The 14,687-nt window shown below is 40.5% G+C and overlaps 1 pseudogene; it reads left to right on the top strand.

Moving 5' to 3' along the window:
* Positions 1 to 3,961: 3,961 nt before the first annotated feature.
* LOC103608881 lies at positions 3,962 to 6,969 on the top strand (annotated as a pseudogene).
* The last annotated feature ends 7,718 nt before the right edge of the window (positions 6,970 to 14,687 follow it).

Raw genomic sequence — 14,687 nt, forward strand, 5'->3', positions numbered from 1 at the left:
TGTGAGACCCCTGCATTGCTGTAAAGCCACCATCAAAGAAGGCTCTCACCAGATGTGTTCCCTGGACACTGGACTTCCCAGCCTCTGAAACTATAAGCAATAAATTTCATCTTCTTCACAAATCACCCAGTTCCAGGTGTTCTGTTATAAGCAACAGGAATAAATAATACAATAAGAGACTGCAAAACTACATACTGCCTCAACTTTTCCATGCAGTAGTCTTGGTTTGAATTTTATGACTTCATAAGAGCAGCTCAGGGCAAGCTTGTTTCAACAAGCATCTGCAGTCTGGGCACCTCACATTGGTGTGCCATCGGCCCATGACCTTCCAGGCTGATGCTCTGGAACTGCCTGTCTTTCTCTGTCACTATGTGTCCCTCTCCCTGTACACCCGCCCATACTGGCTGCTCTGTCAGCTTCCCCCATTTCCAGCTATGAATCTGACAGCTGTCCCCATACCTGGTGCGGAAGAAAGGATACCCTCAGGGATATTTACATTTTACATCCTAGATTTACCTGTGGGGTAAAAGACACCTGCAAAAACCCACTTACAGTCTTTTTGAATAAGAATAGGGGATAGAGTTATTGTGGCAAGTGGGAGGGAGGGAGGGGGAAATTATCTTTCAGCACTCGTGAAATCTCAACCTTCAGGACCCAAGGAGCCTGGACCCTACGGGGGTGACAAGGCACAGAATGAGGCTGCATGCAGCACCACACTTACTGTAAATGTGCGGGGAATATCTTTCCTCCTGACAGGAATCGAATCAGAGGGCGACAGCGAACTGACTGAAAATGCTCCGTCCCTGAAGGAAAAGCGACACTAGAAGTGAAAAGAATCACCACTGCATGCAGCACCACACTTACTGTAAATGTGCGGGGAATATCTTTCCTCCTGACAGGAATCAAATCAGAGGGCGACAGCGAACTGACTGAAAATGCTCCGTCCCTGAAGGAAAAGCGACACTAGAAGTGAAAAGAATCACCAGAAGGGGAGCAACACAAAACACAATCACAGTCCCCAGTTTTAATGTCACTGAGGTTTACCATTATTTTCTGTGGTAACTGATAGTGATCAACGTTCTGTGTCAGCAGTGACCGTCCAGCCATGTGTTACCAGAAACCAAAGTCAATTCCGGGCTGCCCCGGATTCAGGATCCAGACAGTCCTGGTGGAACTGGGATAAGAGTGCCAGTCTGACCCCAAAGCCGTGGCCCGGAGAATGAGCCCTGGTGCCCTGGTGCCCTCAGGCCAGCTCAGCTGATGAATGTTTTGTATGTTGCTGAGGGTATACTTCACAGATAGGAAGCCCCACATACTCAAAGTACACAGTTTGGTAAGTTCTGACTTACGTATACACCCATGAAACCATCACTGCAACAGATGTAATGAACACATCGTCCCCCTAAAAGTCTCCGGGGGCTGCTTGCAACCCCTCCCGCCTCCCCCTCCTTCCCAAGCAACCGCTGATCTGCCTTTTTGCATTTTCTAGCACTTTACACATGAAAACACACAACGATTTTGAGATTCTTCATGCTGTTGCGTTGATCACCACTGCGTTTCCTTTTATTGCTTAGTCATATTCTACTGTATGGATGTACGACCATTTACCCACTCACCCATTAGTGGACATTTGGATTATTTTCAGTTTAGGACCATTTTAAATAAGGCTGCTGTGAATATTCATATGCGTCATCTACGGACGTGTCTTGACTTCTCTCAAGGAAATACCTGAAGTGCAATGGTTGGGTCACACAGTAGGTGTGTGTTTAACTTTCTGAGGAACAGACTTTTCAGAAGTGGTTGTACGATTTACAAAGCACTGAATGCAAGTCCTAGGTTCTCCGCCTCCATCTTCCCCACACTAGAATTGGTCAGTCTTTTAAATTTTAACCTTTCTCATGAATGTGTAGTGGTAGCTTGCAGTTGCTTTACTTGAATTTCCCTGATAATGAATGGGGTTGAGCATCCATCCACATGTGCTCATTCCCTGTTATGTGTATCTTCTTTGCTGAATTAACTTTTCAAATCCTTTGCCCATTTTTAAAATTTGGGTTGTTAATTTCCTTATTATTGAGTTTTGAGAAAATTTACACATTCTGGATGCAAGTCCTTTGTCAGAGACTTGAGTTTGCAAATATTTCCTCTGTCTGCAGCTTCTGTTTACTTCTCTTAACAGTATATTTCAAGAAGCAAGTTTTACATTTTATCATTTTTTTCTTTTATGTGTTGTGCTTTGGTGTTGTATTTAAGAATTCTTTGCCTTATCCAAGAGCAGAAAGATTTTCTCTTACCTCTAGGCATTTTATAGGTTTATAATCCATTTTGAGTAAATAGTCTACAATCTATTTTGAGTTAAGTTTTACATATGGTGAGAAGTAGAGATTGAAGGTGATTTTTTGCACATGGACGCCTTAAGTTCCAGAACCATTTGTTGATAGCTTTTGCAACTTGCTGAAAGTACTGTATAAATTAACAGAATAGAAAATCCAGAAATACGAGAGTGCTTCCAAAAGTTCATGGAAAGATTTATATTATCTCTTAATTCCATGAACTTTTTGAAGTACTCTTGTATATATACAAATACATACCCACAAATATATGACAAATATATATCCATAATATATATTTGCATATAGATATTTCTATATTTCATATTTTATAGCTTTATTGTTGAAATCAAGTAGGACTAATTCTTCAAATTTGTTCTTTTTTCATTTATTCTTGCTCTTCTAGATCTTTTGCATTTCCCTATAAATTTTAGCATCAGGTTGTCAACTTCTACAAAAAAATTAAAATCCTGCTAGAATTTTGAATACGACTGTATTGAAACTGTAGATAAATTTGGGGAACACTAACGTGTTTAAAATATCAAGTTTCCAATGCACGAACACAGTATGTCTCACCATTTACTTCCACCTTTTAAAATTTCTCTCATCAATACTTTGCAATTTTCAGTGCACAGGTCTTGCTCATATTTTGTCAGATTTGTTCCTAAGAATTTTGATGCTATTGTAAATGGTTTTGCTCTTTTAATCCCAATTTGTTATTATGTGTTGCTGGTATAAAGAACTGTAATTGCTTTTTGTGTATTGATCATGTATGCTGCAACCTTGCTAAACTCATTTATTAGTTCTAATAGCTTTTTTTGTCTATTACATTGGATTTTCTACATAGATATTCATTTTGCTTATGAATAGTTTTGCTTCCTTATTTCCATCCTAGATGCATTTTATTTCTGACTGGGATTCCCAGTAGAGTGTTAAGTGAGAGTGGTGACGGCAAACATCCTTGTCTTGTTCTGGATAAGACAAGGGAGAAAGCATTGAGTCTTTCACTACTAATTATCATGTTAGCTGTGGGATTTTCATGGATACCCTTTATTGGGACCAGAATGCACCCTTCTAAGTGTTCATCAAGAATAAATATATGATTTTGTCAATGTGTTTAATGCAACTATTTACATAATCATATGATTTTCTTTTCTTACTTAATATGGTGAAATACATTGATTGATTTGGAGATGCTAAAACCACCTCCCTGAGATACACCCATTTGCTCATGATATGATATAATTTTTACACATTGTTGGAGTCTATTTGCTAACTTTTTAAAAGACTTTTTGCCTCTAAGTTCGCAAAGAATATCATTTCATTCCTTTTCTCATGATATCTCTGTCTGGCTTTGATATCAAAGTAATGCTGGCCTCATAGAATAAGTTGGGAACTGGTTTCCATTCTCCAATTTTCTGAAAGAGTTTTTGTAGAATTGGTAGTATTTCTTCCTAGATGTCTGAAAGAAAAGCCTCAGTGAAGCAATTTGGACCTAGAACTTTCTTTGTGGGATGGTGTTTAACTGGAATTCAGTTAGAGAGCATCGTGGGCGGCCAGCTACAAGGGGCACTGGTGCAGGCACTCAGCGTGCTCCCAGGCCTCCATCTGCGCTTCACTCACCATAGGCCGTCATGGCATCAGCAGTGAAAGAAGGATCAGGTGTGTTCAGAAAAATGAAGTATGACGATTCCCCACAAGGCCAAAGAAGAGAAGGGAAAGATGTCATCATCTTCACGTGTGATGCCGGCCTTCAGATCACTCAGTAGGAACGTGACGCGAGGCGAGACGAACACGAGGGACTTGTGAAACTTAGCAGGGATATTCCTGTTCAAAGTTAGAGGACAATTTTTCTCCTCCATAGGATTACGAGTGCTCCTGATATGGAAGAAATATAAACTGAATCAGAAATTAAATTGGATGGTGTCAGACAAAAGATGTGACAGGTAGCCCAAGAACTGTCAGGAGAAGACATGCGTCAATGTCATCGCACCATTACTGCAGGAGTATGTGGAGGCTTTCTCTTTCTCAACTTCATCAAAACACGATCATTAATCAATGGATGACATTCAAAAGCAGTTGATATTTACAATAGAAGACAATGCGAAAGAAAATAAGACTCCCTTCTCTGATGCACAGGATAAGCAGTTTGGAACTTGAAGACTGAAAGTCACACCTGTTGATTACCTTCTGGGAGTGGCTGATTTATCTGGAGAATTGACGGGATGTATACTAACAGTGTGGGGAAGGGGGACATTGACACCCCCTTTGAAGTGAGCCAGGCTTTATTCAGTTTTGTGATAGGTTTTCATTCGTGGTCAACACTGGACCTTATGAGGTTTCAGAGAAACTCTACACCTCGAAACAAAGTCTGGCCAAAGTGGAGAATGCTTGCTGCACCTTGAAAGTCAGAGGTTCAGAAATTCCAGCACATGCTGGCAGGTGCGTTTCAGTTCAAACAAATGATTGACCAAGAAGAGGGTACTTCTTAGAATAACATAACTCACTCACGCTTCTCCTTAGAGAGACCAATATGTAAAACTGTTATTCAGTATTTCACTTGACTCTACTGTGGCTTTTACACAGAAATGTTTTCATGTGTACTTGTTTTAAATTGTATATAAGGGCCGGCCCGGTGGCACACTCGGTAGAGTGCAGCGGCGCTCCCGCCGAGAGTTCGGATCCCATATGGAGACCGGTCCGCTCACTGGTTGAACGCGGTGCGGGCACGACACCCAGGGTTGCGATCCCGTTGCCGGTCGCGGTACGAGCGCGACACCGAGGGTTGCAATCCCGTTACCGGTCACGAAAAAAGACAAAAGCGAAAAATAAATAAATAAATAAATAAATTGTATATAAGCTGTACATAAAATTACCTGAATGTATCNGAGTGGCTGATTTATCTGGACAATTGATGGGATGTATACTAACAGTGTGGGGCAGGGGGACATTGACACCCCCTTTGAAGTGAGCCAGGCTTTATTCAGTTTTGTGATAGGTTTTCATTCGTGGTCAACACTGGACCTTATGAGGTTTCAGAGAAACTCTACACCTCGAAACAAAGTCTGGCCAAAGTGGAGAATGCTTGCTGCACCTTGAAAGTCAGAGGTTCAGAAATTCCAGCACATGCTGGCAGGTGCGTTTCAGTTCAAACAAATGATTGACCAAGAAGAGGGTACTTCTTAGAATAACATAACTCACTCACGCTTCTCCTTAGAGAGACCAATATGTAAAACTGTTATTCAGTATTTCACTTGACTCTACTGTGGCTTTTACACAGAAATGTTTTCATGTGTACTTGTTTTAAATTGTATATAAGGGCCGGCCCAGTGGCGCACTCGGTAGAGTGCAGCGGCGCTCCCGCCAAGGGTTCGGATCCCATATAGAGACCGGTCCGCTCACTGGTTGAGCGCGGTGCGGGCGTGACACTGAGGGTTGCAATCCTGTCACCGGTCATGAAAAAAGACAAAAGCGAAAAATAAATAAATAAATAAATAAATAAATAAATAAATAAATAAATAAATTGTATATAAGCTGTACATAAAATTACCTGAATGTATCAGTTCTTATATCTTATTTTGAACTCATATGAAACAGTCGTCCAGAAAAATTTACAGATACCCACAGGTGTAGTTTCTCCATTTATTTTTTGTTCTTTATCACAGAAGATCTGACAGGGAACTGGAGATACCATTGTCATATTTTCACTGATAAAGTTGAGTTGAATTATGTATTTGTACATTTAACCGAAAAACGTTTAGTAGTGATTCTGTATCATTTTTTTTTGTTATCTTTGTATTAGACATGTTTGGAAGCTTTCCTATTCTAGCATCTATTAGAAATTATATTTAAATAATGACAATGAAGTTTTGAAATACTAAGTTAATCCAAACTTTTACAGTTGTCCTGTGGTGCTAATTGATAAATTAAATAGAAGTTGCCAAAGAAAATTTATCACATGCAATTCAGCAATAAGACAATTGTCAACACAGTTGGGATTAACAATGGTAGTAGTCTCTAGTAATACTTTACCTGCTGAAACTAATTATAAATCATTACTGGTGCGCTGTGAAACCGACCTAAGCATGGTATTATTAGCTGACAACCAGACATTTCCAAATGTTTTTCTGAGTTCTGAGACTCTAGATACTGGATTTAAGGGCTAATTACTTGAAAATGTAATTTTCCAAAAAAAAAAAAAAACCAAAAAAACCAAAAAACCACGTAAAGGAAAATAAAGCATAGATATGCCTAAAATGAAAATAAAAATAAATTTAAAAATTCAATTATTTTAATTATTCAATTACTTATTTCATGAATGAGCTATGGCAATTCGTATCTTCCTAGGAATTTGTCATTTTTTCTCAATTACAGAATTTATTAGATAAAGTTGTTCATAGTATTCCCTTAGTCTATTTTTAGTTCTTGTAAAATCTGTACTGATATAATCTCTCTCATTCTTGATAATAGGAATTTTTCTTTTTTCTTTTTTTACTGATCAGCCTGCTGGAGGTTTATCAATTTTTGGTTTCATTGATTTTCTCGATTTTTTTCTACTTTATTAGTTTTCACTCTATTATTTCCTTTACTTTGCTTTTTGTGTATTTAATTTGCTCCTCTTTTTCTAGTTTATGAAGGTTGAAGCTGATATATTGATTTAAAATCTCTCTTCTAATTCGGTGTTTAATCCTTTTTGCCCATAAATAGTGCTTTATCAGCATCCCATGCAGTTTGAAATACTGTTTTTTCACTTCCACTCAGCTCAAAATATTTGGTAATTTCCCTTTTGAATTCTTTGGTCCTTGCAATATGTAGACATGTGCTACTTAGTGTCCTAATACTCCCCCACTCCAGAAGTTTTTGTTATTAATTTCTGATTTATTTCCAGTGTGGTCTCTCTGGAGCACACTTTGCATGACTTAAATCATTCCAAATGTTTTGAGACTTGCATTATGGCAAAGAATGAGTTCTATCCTGATAAATATTCTGTGTTTGCTTGAAAATAATGTACATTATGCTATTGTTGGGCGGAGCATTTTATAAATGCCAATCAAGTCAAGTTGGTTGATAGTTTTTGTTTCTTTTTGTTTGCTCGATCTACAATGACTTTACTTTCTGCCTACTTTTTGTACCAATTATTGACAGGGGTAATGCAATTCTCAACTGTTATGTCCTCCTGATAAGATGACTCTGTTGTCATTATGAAATAACATTCTTCATCCCTGATAATATTATTTTATCTGATATCTACTGTGTCTGATATGAATATAGCCACTCCAGCTTTATTTTTGTTCATGGTATATCTTTTTTAACCTTTTACTTTTAATGTGTTTGTGTTTTTATATTTAAAATGCCTTTCTTGTAGACAGCATGTACTTGGGTCTTGATTTTTTCAAAGTTAACAATCCTACTTTTTAACTAAGGTGCTTAGAACATTTACATTTAATGTGATTTTCAATATGGTTGGGTTACATCTATCATCTTGCTGCTAGTTTTCTACTCAACCCATTTGTTCTTTGTGCTCCATTTTCTCTTTTTCTGTTTTTTTTTTTTTTAGACTGAATGTTTTTTTAATTATCCCATTTCACCTTCTCTCTTGGCTTTTATAACTCTTTGTTATTTTAGCGGTTGCTTTACATCTTTAATTATCATGGTCTACTTTCAAGTGATATTGTATCACTTCACATATAGTATAAGAACCTAACAGTAATATGCCATTACTTTTTTCTTTCCTGGCCTTTATACTATTGTCATCCGTTTCACTTAGATCACAAACCACACAAAACATTGTTATTTTTGTATAAAAGTCAATTATCCTTTACAGAGATTTTTTAATGCGGGGGGGGGGTACTCAAACATCTTGCTACATAGTTAACCATCTTCAGTGCTCTTCATACCTTAGTATAGATCAATATTTCCATCTGGCATCATTCTCCTTCTGCTTGAAGAAGTTCCTATTGTATTTCTTGCAGAGCAGCTCCGCTGGTGATAAATTCTTTCATTTTTTTGTTTGGAAATATTTTTTTTCCTATTCACTTTTGAAAGGTGTTTGCACTGGATATAAAATTCAGAGTTAACAATATCTTTTCTTTCAGTATTTTAAATATTCTTCTATTTCTCCAGCATCCATTGCTTTTTTGTTTGGAAATATTTTTTTTCCTATTCACTTTTGAAAGGTGTTTGCACTGGATATAAAATTCAAAGTTAACAATATCTTTTCTTTCAGTATTTTAAATATTCTTCTATTTCTCCAGCATCCATTGCTTGTGATGAGAAATGTGGCAGTTCTCCTCTCTTTGTGCAACGTCACGTGAGGCATGTCCCCTGCATGCTTGCAGCACTGGTGCCCAGTAATTTGATTACTATATGCCTTTGTGTAGTTTCTTTATATTTCTTGTACTCAGGCTTTGTTGAGTTTCTTGCATCTGAGATTTGTAGTTTGTATCAAATTTGGAAATATTTTGGACATTTTTTTTTCATATACTTGTACTTTGTATGTCTTCTCCTCTCCAGTCCTTCTGGGACTCAAATTATGCTTACTGCTGTGGGTTAAATGTGTCCCCCAGAGGTTCATGCATTGGAAACTCAATACCCACTGTAGCAGTGTTAAGATGGTGGGAAATCCTATCATGGTAATTTAAAGGTGGGGCCTTTAAGAGGTGATTAGATTGTGAGGACTTTTCCCTTGTGAATGGATTGTTTAATGAGTGGTCATGGGCATGGCTATGATGGCTCTATAAGGACAGCAAGTGAGAAGCTTGGCTCTGTCTTGCTCAGTCTATTTCTCTCACCATGTGACATTCTGCCTTGCTGTGGAGAGTCACCACGAAGAATAAGGCCTTCACTAGATGTGTTCCCTGGACTTTGGACTTCCCAGTCTCCAGAACTGTAAGAAATAAGTTTTGTTTTCAATTACCCAGTTTCAGATATTTTACTATAAGCAAAAGAAACAGACTAATACACATATTATAGGCCACTCAAAGTTGTACTGCAGTTCACTGATGTTCTGTTCTTTTTTTTAAGGTCTTTTTCTCTATTTGTTTCATTTTAGATAGTTTTTATTGCTATGTCTTATCTTCTGGAATGTCTAATTTGCCATTGATCACATCCATTGTATTTTTCATCTTGGTTATTACAGTTTTTATCTCTATAAATTTGACCTGGGTCTTTTGATACCTTCCATATATCTACTTAAGTTTTCAGAAACATGGAATAGTTATAACATCTGTTCTAATATCCTTTTCTGCTAATTCTACATTTGCATCCCTTCTGGATCCATCTTTCTTTGTTGATTTTTCTTGTCACAATGGGTCTCATTTGCCTGTTTCTTTGCATGCTTGATAACTTTTTACTGGATGTCTGAGACTGTAGATGTTATCTTGTTGATGATATTTTTATTTATAGGTATGTAAGAACTTGGAAAGAGTTGATCCTTTCAGGTCTTGCTTTTAAAATTTGTTAGGTGGGGCCAGAAAGTATTTGTGAAAGGGCTAATTATTCCCCACTACTGAGGCAAGACCTTTTCTTCTAAGTACTGAGGCTTCCAGTCTGGCTGGCTGGAAGACACCTTAATCCTTTCTGGTGGTTGCTGATGGGTTGTGTGCTGAATCCTTCCGTGGGATCATCTCTGGATCCCAAGATACCACACATGCAGTCTTTCTCTGACTCTCTCTAGCTCTCTCCTGCTCTCTCCTCTCTGATACTCTGTCATGTGAACTCCAGCTACGCTTGTCTCTCCAGATGCTCAACTTCCTCTCTCAACTTGGGGAGTTCCCCTCGCTCTGCATGGGATTCCACTACCTGTATTTCATGTTCCCGGTGCAGTAACCAGGAGCAAACGCACAACTCACCTCACTTTGTTTCCCATTTTTCAGTTATCACTGCTCTTCATTGTCTAATGTCCAGCCCACTAAAATCAGTTTTTGGTTTTTTCGAGTAGAAGATTAAATATGGTCCCTGTTACTCTATCTTGATTGAAAGCAAAAATCTTGTCGATTCAGTTCACTTGATATTTTTTTACTTTTAAAAAAAAATTTATTAACAAAATTTATTTTCTTTTTCGCTGTACATCATTTTTCATCACATCCTTACTATTGTCAACGTTGCCTTCAATCTCTCAGTTTCAATGTCTTAAAACCTCAGCACCATCTGTTACTCCTCTTCCCGTTTTCCTTTCTCTGTCACTCACCACGTTCCGTGAGGGTGCCTTAGTAATATTTCTTGTCCATCTCTTCTGTTATAATTCTCGAAGCCAGCATTTTAGTGCAGACACTCATCTAACCTGAAGAATAGACTATGGCAAGCTTCCTTCATTTCCCATCCCCAAAACCTAATACATGCACACACACACACGCACACACACGCACCCAAACTATCTTATTATTTAAAAGCCCCACTGCCAGACTAACCTTTCTAAAGTCACCTTCCAGGATTATCTGGTTTCCCATGCCAAGGCACTGTGCAGGTGACACCTGGAGCTCCAGGAAGTGATATTACCCAGTAGTATGCAGAGGAGGAAGAGAATAAGGCCAAAGACAGATGCTGAGAGACACAAAGAGGAAGGTGAAGAGGGGCCTAAAAGACTCAGAAAAGCCAGAGGAGCAGAGAGCCATGTTGCATTTTTCTTTGCAGGAGGTGCTTACTACCAGTCCACTGACTCATGTCCTTCATTAAACACTCCAAGAGTGCATGGAGTGATGTCAGAGAAAACAGCAGAGTAAGGATCTCTGAAAATTCTCTGTCATAAAAGCAACTAGAAAACTGCCAAAATTTTTCATATCAACTTCTTCAGCACTCGGCAAATTAACCAAAAGTTTGTGACAATCTGAGGAGGATTTATTCAAGAAAAAATAAGCTATATCTTGGTAAGAATGGTGAGCTTTGTGGTGTCTTAACTTGCCCCAGTCCCATGCTTCACTCTCCAGTTCCTCAGGAGTCTTGAAAGGGCAGCACCCTGCATTCACAGTGCCACCTGGCAGCCACCAGACAGCAAGGCAGAGGGCGGGAGGCGAGGAAGGAGAAGGGAACTGGCACGTTTGTCCTGAACCAGAGCTCTCCCAGCTTGCAAAATCTATTCTCCAGGTGGAACATAGAGAAAACAATTACAGGCAAGCATTTTAACCTCACAGATGCCTGAGGCAGTGTTTAACACTCAGAAAAACTCTTAAAGAGAAAAGCTCAGGAATAAGATATCTATGGGGACCTTGAAAATTTCTGAAATATTGTTAGGAATCTAGATGACTACCCACACACTCAGGCCTACGCACATGCTTAAGAAAGACCTGAGAAGGCTATAAGACCTCTCACCTCTGGCTAACCACGGATGTGTAAGTTAATGTTTTTCATTAAGTTTGGGAAGATTTCAGCCATCATTTTTTCCAATATTCTTGATGCTCTGCACCAGCAGAAAGTGCAGGCTAAGACAGAGTTGTTACCTGCCTGGCTGAGCATTGAAAGAGTTCTCAATATACACACAGAGCACCTCAGCAAAGACTGGGAAATGTATTGGTTCTCAGTGTATAAGGAAATTTCTGCCCAATTATTAGCTAACCACTAAACTAACAGAGTAGAGACTTCAGTGACTGCATGTGATAGAATAAAGACTTTACATGTTAGTTCAGAAATCTCATTAAACATCTCTACCACCCTAGTCTCCAGCCAGGAGCAGCAGGAACCCAGGAGGAACTTCTTCGCATGTGATAGAATAAAGACTTTACATGTTAGTTCAGAAATCTCACTAAACATCTCTACCACCCTAGTCTCCAGCCAGGAGCAGCAGGAACCCAGGAGGAACTTCTTCCTACACGGAAAAGGTCAGCAAGAGCTACACCATGGATGTTGCAATCCAAGCTACAATGGAGCTGTGTGGCCCTTGCAGACAGTGAGCTCAGTGTGGGGAGCTGCTGAAAGCCCACACCACCACATTAATCCAGGGAGGGAGTTCATGCTGAGCCTCCCCACCCCCCAGGTCCCAGGCTGCCACAGCATATCACCATTTTGGCATTGGAGCCAACACCTGAGTGCATTTTGCCTTGGGGCCCAATAGCCTGGTATCTCTACATCCCTAAGGCCCCCTCATTACACCAGGACTCTGGCACCTGAGCCCACACAATGCTCTGCACCCCTGGGAACAGGCAGTACAGCACTGTGCAGAGGCTGCCCCCAGGACAGAGGGAGCCAGTGCATGCACTTTCCAGAGCCAGAGGATTGACCAACTGGGGCCTTCTGCCATTGCTGCTGACCCTGTTCTTTTCAGTGGAGTACCCATGTACCCACCCCCCCCAGGTGCACAAAATCTCATCGCAGCTCCAAAAAACCCTCCCAGGCCCAAGCACTCCAGCTGAGAAACTGTGAAGTACCTCCACACCTCTCTCAGAGGCAAGAGCTCCATCTGCAACTCCAGTGAGCCATCCCAGGGCCACCCTCTCCACCTGGGGAGTTGCAGTGTGACCCAGAATCTCTCTTGGGGAGACAGGGGCCTTCCCACAATCCCAGTGACTTAGCTCAGGGTGGCCTACTCCAGCTGAGGAGCTACACAGTGACCCAGTGTCTCTCTTAGGGGTAATGGGGCCCATTAACAGCCCTCATGACTTTGCCCAAAGTGGCCCACTCTAACTAGGGAGCTGCAGAGTGACCCAGCATCTCTCTTGGGGGCACAGGGGCCTGCCCAAAAACCCAGTGACCTTGTGTGGGGCAGCCCATTCCAGCTGAGAAGTTGCAGAGTTACCCAGTGTCTCTTCTGGGGTTTAGGGGCCCATCCATGGCCCTAGCAACTCCACTCAGAGTGGCTCACATGATCCAAGGAGCTGTAGAGTGACCCAAAATCTCTCTTGATGGGACAAGGTCCCAACCACAATCCCAGAAACCTTATCTGGAGTGTCCTACTCCAGCTGAGGAACTGCAGAGCACCCCAGTGTTCCTCATGGGGGTGCAGGGTCCTGCCCCCAACTGCAACAACCTTGCTGAGAGTGGCCCACTCCAACAGTAGTGCTGCAGGGCAATCCAATGTCTCGCTTAAGAGCACAGGGTCCCTTCTATGACCCCAGGGACCTCCCCCAGAGAGACCCACTTCAACAGTGAAGCTTCAGAGAGCCCCAGCATTTCTCTTGGGTGCACAATATCTCACCCCTGACCCCAGCAACTTTACCCAGAAAGGCTTGCTTTAGTTGAGAAGCTGCTGAGCACCTCATTGTCTTCTTCAAATTTCAAGGTCCTGACTATAACACCAGAAATCATGCCCACGGTCACCCATTTAAGCTGAGGAGCGGCTTGCTTTAGTTGAGAAGCTGCTGAGCACCTCATTGTCTTCTTCAAAGTTCAAGGTCCTGACTATAACACCAGAAATCATGCCCACGGTCACCCATTTAAGCTGAGGAGCTACAGAGCACCCCAGTGCCTCTATTGGGGGCACAAGATCCTGGCTGGGGTACCAGTGAGCTTGCCTAGGGTTGCCTGCTCCAGCTGAGGAGCTGCAGAGCACCCCAACACTTCTCTCAAGAGCTCAAGACCTCATCCATGACCCCTGTGACCCAGCCCAGTGTTGCTAACTTCAGCAAGAAGGCATCAAGTGACCCAGTGCCTAGGCCATGGAGGCACTCGCAGACACTCCAACATTAAATACAGCCCAAGAAATCACACAGAGACTACATTACTGTGCTCACCTGAAACCACATCTAAAACATCCTATCCAACTGATGTACATTATCTACAGGAAAGAGTCTCTCCCATCAAAAGCTCCTCCAGAGTATGTAAAAAAGCAACTGTTCAACCAAGTGCTCAAACATAAACACAGGAATACAAGAAACATGAAAAAAACAAGAAAACATGGTTATCTCCAAAGGAATACAATAATTCCCCAGTACAAGTTCTCCCTACAAAGGAAATTTATAAAATGCCTGAAAAGGAATTCTAAACAATAAGGAGACTCAATGAGATGTGAGAAAATACAGACAGACAACACAGTTAAATTAGAAAAATGATTCAGAGTTGGAAGGATTCAACAAAGAGATAGATATCATAACAAAGAATCAAGCAGAAATATTGTAACTAAATAGTTCAGTAAATGAAATGAGATACAACCCAGGGTTTAAGAAACAGGCTGGATCAAGCAGAAGAAAGAATTTCTGAACTTGAAGACAGGTTTTTTGAAACAACCCAGTTGGACAAAAGAAGAAAAGAATTTTTAATAAAAGAAGAAAGCCTATAAAATCAATGGAACCACTTTAAGTATACAAACATCCATATTTTTGGTGTTCCAGAAGGGGAAGAGAAGGTAAAAGGCACAGAAAACCTATTTAATAAAATAATAGCTGAAAATTTCCCAAGCATTGAGAGAAATTGGGATTACCAGATCTAAGAAGC

This window comes from Galeopterus variegatus, unplaced genomic scaffold (assembly GCF_000696425.1).
Source record: "Galeopterus variegatus unplaced genomic scaffold, G_variegatus-3.0.2 Scaffold8944, whole genome shotgun sequence".
NCBI classification, from domain to species: Eukaryota; Metazoa; Chordata; class Mammalia; order Dermoptera; family Cynocephalidae; genus Galeopterus; species Galeopterus variegatus.